This window comes from Lolium rigidum, chromosome 2 (assembly GCF_022539505.1).
Source record: "Lolium rigidum isolate FL_2022 chromosome 2, APGP_CSIRO_Lrig_0.1, whole genome shotgun sequence".
Classification (NCBI taxonomy): Eukaryota; Viridiplantae; Streptophyta; class Magnoliopsida; order Poales; family Poaceae; genus Lolium; species Lolium rigidum.
Genome location: NC_061509.1, coordinates 178903427 through 178910427, shown reverse-complemented (window position 1 = coordinate 178910427; position 7001 = coordinate 178903427).

The following is a 7001-nucleotide window of genomic DNA, read 5'->3' as shown; positions in this document are numbered from 1 at the left end:
TTTTTGTCCGGCGCGCCCCAAATCGCTTTGGGGGATGGTTTGGGGGACGCGACTGGAGATGCTCTGATATACTCCTACTAGTAATTAGCACATCCTGGTTTTACAGCTATTATATGTTTCGTGCTCTCATGCTTGCGCCTTCCTAGTTTTTTAGTAATGATGTCAACGGAAATATGTTACGAGTTAACGACGATATGAAAGTGGAGCATTTTTATCCTAACTTCAAATGTTGTGTTTTTTTTTGCTGTAATTTTCTCAAGCCTAGCAGTGAGTTTTAAACTAAAATCCACGTTTACTGATTTAGCCCATCAAATTTTAGATGGCTATGATATGGACTGGTGGAGGACCTTCGGCGAGTAAACGGGATGAAGAGTGACCAGGAGAAATATGCTGTGTTTGAAAAGAGGGTATTAAGGAAATGTTGAATGTATGATTAATAGCATGATAGGATATGTAAAGAGTAATTAAATCAGGTCGATGATTATATTAGCGGTTTTAGCTTAGTTATGGGTTAAAACTGTATCATGATTCGTGCTAGTATGAGTTGCAACATAGGTTACATGAGGTTGCAAGTGGGATTTGACTTCTTCATATATGGCATTACCTGAGCGAGAATTGATTTAATTCTCAATTGACACCGGTTTTGCTAATTCTAAGTTGAATTCTTAGTTTACTCCTAAAACGAATAATTATATCATGATTCGTGCTAGCATGAGATTCGACGGAGATTTTTTTCCGGTTGCAGTTGCAACTGAGATTGGATTGATTAATTCTCGGTCAAATGAGGATTATAATCCTCAGTCGATTGAAAATTAGTCGGACCTTATACCAGTGATGAGGAAGTCGCTTATCAGTTTTAACTCGGTCGCCAGCCGATTAGCGATTAATGGAAAATCAACCTATTAATCAGTCAATTAATTTATTAATGGATTCATAAATATGTTAATCGGCTAATCGGTAACCCCACTCAGTAGCAATTAATCGCTAAGGTTTTTGGAGCGCTCCGGACATTTTTTCGTTCCCAGCCGCGCGTCCCAAAGGGCCTTTCCGTCGGACGCGATCCAATACGGTGTCCGACGCCCCGAGCCCATCCCCAGTCCACAGGGGACGCTCCGGGCGCGCCGGACACAACGAGAAGCGACGCGGGGAGTGGCGGACCGGACGCGTTAGCGACATACGAACGAAGCATCGCAACTTTGCCTTAATGACGACGGAGGGCCAGGCGAGATGTCTCGTCGGCACAACCTCCACGCGTCGACGGCGTTCACACGCCACAGTGCGTTCCCGCTCTTTCTTCCCGCGCTTTCTTCCCGCCTTTTCTCACGATGATGACGTCTACAAAAGGCCTCCCCCGCTCAATGGTAGCCACCACAGCCGCCGGCCTCCCTTTCTCCGCCGCAACCACATGCTTCATTGCATACACACCACCTACGCAATGATGAACCGCGCCGGCGCCGGCCAGTTCCCTCCACCACCGTCTCCACCTCCACCTCTACCTTCACCTCCACCACAGCAAGAGTTCAACGTCGACCCGAAAGCTCCGGAGAATGAAGCGTGGAAGGAGGCGGCGCTGGCGGACAATGTATCATCAACGTCAGCGGCAGGAGGCGCTGGAGCAGCAGCTGTAGGAGGAGGTGGCGGCAGCGGAGGCGGATGCGTTGGCGGCAACTGCGGCGGCGTAAATGGAGGAAGTGGAGGAGGACGAGGCGAAGGCGAAGGAGGAGGATGACAACTTCGACTAGTCCGACGACGACGGGCCGGAGCAGGAGGAGGCGGCGGCGCAGCAACTAGCGCTCGTTGAGTCGTTCGAATCGCAGAAGAAGCTGCAGGACGACGCCCGTGCCCGCGAAGAGGAGCAGATTGCCCATGCCGTCGAACTCTCCCTCCAGGCGGCACAGGAGGGGCGGGCAGGCGACGACGCGCTGAACGAGCACCAGCGTCTTCTCGTCACACTCCGTAGGGAGAGGCGGCGCGCGGCGCAGGAGCTGCGGCGGAGGGGAGGCGACAACGGGGCGGGGCCGTCGAACGCACCGCCTAGCGGCCAGTAGGCCATAATCTAGCCGTTTTCATTCAAACTTTTAAATATAATCAAATTTGTATGAAAACCTTTATTTTAGTGCACTTTTATTTATTTGGGACGCGTTTGGAGAATGTGGCTGGGAAGCGACGTCCCGTAAACGCGGCACGAAGAAAATGCGTCCTCCAAGCGCTCGATTCGGTTCTGTTGAGACACGGCTCAAGATGCTCTAAAGTTGAGCTCTGGAAAGTGTAAATAGCTAAATTTGCAAGGGTTCAGCTAAAATTACGAACGACCTCATTAGTTGAACTTCTATTCACACTCTGAAACTATCTAGCTAAGAATCGGAAAACCAAATCTGATCCCAGGTGCATATGCACCTGGTATGTATAAAACATTTTTCCAAACTGTAAAAAAATTAGGAAAAAATTTAGCATGTAGAGGGACATGTTCTATGTGTGCACGTAAAGTTTCACATAAAACCAACAATTTTTGTACCCTGTGTAAAAAAGACAAATAATGTCTCGAAAAATAGACTATTTTAACACTAAAGATTTATCTTTTTTTCACAAGACACGTAACATATCGGTTTTTGCTGAAACAACCTTGTAAGCATGTAACATGTCAAGGTATACACAAGAAATTTTTATTTATATTTTTCTAACATTTTTAAATATGTCTAATTTGTATTTCAAATAAAGGGTGCATATGCACCTGGGTGTAGAAACACCCTGTCCGCTAAGAATCTAAAACTATCCCTCAAAAAAAAAAGAATCTAAAACTACCTGATGTGACCCGCACAAGAAAACTCCTACTACTACCGAAAACTGCAAACGGTTGTTCTGGTGTGTTTGGCTCCTCGTTGGAGTGGAAATTGCAGTAGTTAGATGATCACATTGTATCAACCGTTGGCCGCGAAACACGGCCGGAATCCCCCGGTTGGGGAATCGGCAGGCCAGCATTCGCCGACTCTACGCACGGAGCGCCGACCATCCCCCAGCAGCTCAGCTTCTCGTCCCAGTGGTCAAGGTGCGGCGTCATCAACCTGACCGTGAACACCGCCTGCCCGTTCCTCATGTCCTCGGCGAGGCTGTCCAGCAAGAACCCCGGCACGACCACCGCTCTCCCCCGAGCGACGGCAGTCTGCTCCTGCGACTCCCACGGCCTAGCGCAGAAGACGGGCACCCGGCCGGCGGCCAGCGGCACGTTGAGGTAGGAGTAGGACACCTCCACGGACATGTCAGGAACCAGGCACTCTTCGTTCCGGCTCCTGGAGGCGATCCGGACGGTCACGTTGAACTCCGGGCTGAGCACCCCCGACCCCTGCAGGTCCGTGTGCGGGTCGAGGCCGGAGACGGCGGCGATCTCCATGGAGTACTCCGGCGGATCAGGCTTATTCACACACATGATGATGACATAGACCCATAGGCCGAGGAGGGCCGCGAAGCCCACGAGGCACATGATTCCGCAGCAGCAGTTGAATAGTTCATCCTTTTCCGCTAGAGTCAAGCTGCCGTTGCGGGGCAGAGCAGCTTGTTCTTGTTCCGGGATCGCGCCCATCGAAATTCTGTAGATTGCTAGGGTTTATCTTTCAGCAGTTTGGGTCAGGAAGTAGCTAGCTGCCGGTACCTTGTACTCCGGAGTATATACAGATAGCGGCCGTGTACGTACAGGATTGCCCTTTCTTAGAACAAGAGTCATGGCCTCGTATATATGTGTAACACCCGTACATGACCATGTATTCGGCCAGGAACACATGGGCTTTAGGCCCACTGGACATGAGCGGGCTCGGTGTGGAGTCTACAAAGGAGAGAGCTTGTATCGGAATTAATAGACGAGACGCAAGCTACATGGCGCGAAGAACTTATCCGTGAGTTTTTCCTGCCAATGGACGCTGCTGCAATATTAAGCATTCCGGTGTGTACGAGGAGGCAGAATGACTTTTGGGCCTGGCACTATGATCACAGTGGTATCTTTACTGTAAAGTCGGCATACCGTATGTTGATGGTTACAAAAATGCACAGAGAAAATTATTTAGAAGGGAATCCGGGATCGTCCAATGCGGAGGCTGAGGAGAAGGGCTGGAGCTCGCTATGGAAGACGTCAGTACCCTCGAAAGTCAGAGTTTTCCTTTGGCGATTAGCTAGACAATCCCTTCCTACTGCCGATCTACTACAACATCGCAACATGTCTCAGTCTAGTTCTTGCCCCATCTGTGGTGCTGTGGATTCATGGAGACATTCTCTTATTGAGTGCAACATGTCGGCAAGTGTCTGGGTTTTAGCAGATGATCTGATGGTGGAGCATATGATGAGGAATAACGATCCAAGCGCTAAACAGTGGTTGTTCAGTATGTTGGAGTCCCTGCCACATGATCAGTTCACGAGATTAACTGTCACACTATGGGCGATCTGGACTGCTCGAAGGAAAGCTATACATGAGGAGATTTTCCAGAGCCCTTTATCTACCCATACATTTATAAACTCTTACTTGTTGGAGTTGAGAAGCTTGGAGAAACCAGTGAGCAATGCTGCATCTAGATTGCCTAACCCTCCAGAGAAGAATCATTGGATCCCACCTCCTCATGAGGTAGCAAAGATTAATGTCGACGGGGCTGTGGCTAAGATGGCGAATAGAGGAGCGGCATCTGCTATATGTCGAGATCACAGGGGCGTCTACCTAGGCTCGTCGGTGATGATTTTCGATGGAATCACAGATCCAGCTGTTCTCGAGACATTGGCATGCAGGGAAGCTCTAGCTCTGGCAGAGGATCTGATGCTTTCATCGCTATATGTTGCTTCGGACTGCAAGCAAGTGGTTAAAGAAATACACGGAGGTAGTCATGGTAGATATGGAGCAATTATTTCTGAAATAAATCATAGGTCTTCTATTTTCCAGGAGTGTAGTTTTGTTTTTGAAAGTAGAGCTTCGAATTTTGAAGCACACAATTTAGCCAAGCATAGTTTAGCTCTTGGGGTTGGCCGGCACTTATGGCTGGGAACTCCTCATTCAGTGACTATTCCTGTAACTCTTGCTTTCGATGAATAAAAGAGCTTGGCTGGTTGTCTCAAAAAAAAAAAAACGAGCAACCCTTCTCAAGGCAGAAACGAACTATCTGAAGAACTTTGTCTCCTTTATCTGTTCTTCTTCTGTTCTCTCTAGATACCACAAGCCACCGTTGTATCGAGCTCACGCCATGATCCTGACGGGCGGCAATGGGATGTGACAGTATGATGGATTTTTCCAGAACAATAACAGGTAATCGTAGCAAGCCCCTCAAAAAGAAAAACTAGTCGAAGCAACATGAACAGATCCATCTTTTGTTGTGTACGCAAGTCAATAAGGCAGCTAGCTAATGCTTGTGCTCAGAGAGCTAGCAAAGTAATAAAATAAGCGGTTTTGCTAGAAATTAGACGTCTGATTTTTATTAAGTCTCAGTCACGTCCGTTGCCGTAGGATAAGTTACATTAAGATTTGCGTTTTCTTTGTCGGATGTGCGTTAGTCCCAGCGTGTGCGTCAGGCGGTAGCTCGGTGCGCGTCTTTTGTGTGTTCCGGGTTGCACGAGTGTGTCATGGGCTGCAGGCGTGGTGCGATGTGGCCCTTGGGCTGTCTTTGCATGTCTTTTTCTGTTTATTTTTGACAGATGCCTTGTGCAGTTGTGTGATGGTTAGGGATGTAAATGGTACGGATAATTTTCGCTCCAAATCCGCATCCGTATCCGTTTTTGAGGATATGGTATGTATTTTTAGAAATCCGCCGGATATGGATACGGATGCGGATACTAATCAAGCGGATATCCGGCGGATACGGTAGAGGATATGGTATTGATATTATCCGACGGATACGGATTATCCGCTACTTTTTGCGGATTATCCGAGGTCCACAAAGAGGATAATTCGAGAAAATTAGCCCGACCCTAAATATTTAGACAATACAGTTAGTTCATCGGTCAATATATGTAGTATTTTATTAGCACACAATTTGCTTTGTTGTACGAATAAGTGTGTACAATTAGCTATCGTGTATAATTACAAACATATTTTACATAAAAAAACATACTTCTATTTTTATGTGTATATTTTCTTAATAATCCGTTTCCGGTTCGAGTTCGGTTCGAATCCGATCCATATCCGTAATCCGATATAATCCGCATCCGAATCCGCATCCGGCCATTATCCGTTCCGATCCGAATCCATTATAAAAATATGGTAAAGGATATGGCAAGAGCAATATCTGATCCGATCCGATCCGTTTACATCCCTAGTGATGGTTTTGGCGTGCTGGGGTGTGCCCTTTGGCTAGCAGCCTTGTGTGATGTCTCAAAAAAAAAGCAGCCTTGTGTGATGGTTTCTTATGGCTGCGTATTTGTAGTCACCGACTAGGATGGACTATTTTGCTATCGTTAATATTTTGGCTACATGAACATGTTTTTTTGGTTGAACATATTGTAACTATGATTTTTCTAGTTGCACGTAACTATGATTTTTCTAGTTGCACGTGGGTTATAACTGAGATTTCCTAAGTTGCACACGGGTTGTAATTGAGATTGTTTGCTAGTTACACCAGAACTGAAGCTTCAATTTTTCTAGTTATACATTGGTTGAAACTGGGATTTTTCAGTTGCATGTTGGTTGAAACTGAGATTTTCTAGTTGTATATTGGTTGCAACTTTAATTTTTCAGTTACACACATCAGTTGCAGTTGTAGTTTTTCTAGTTGCATATTGGTTGCAACTTTAATTTTTCAGTTACACATCAGTTGTCGTTGTAGTTTTATCAGTTGCATCTGCTTTGCAACATAAACTTTCTCTGGTTGCACATGGGTTGTAATTGGGATTCTTCTAGTTTACACTTGTGCAACTAAGTCTAGGTTTACACTTGCTGTGCACACTGGCCCAAGTTAGAGCTCAATCTAGTTGCAAGCGAGTTGTAACTAAGATTTTCAAGTTGCAAGTGTTTCCGAACTCGGGTTCTTTTTAAATGC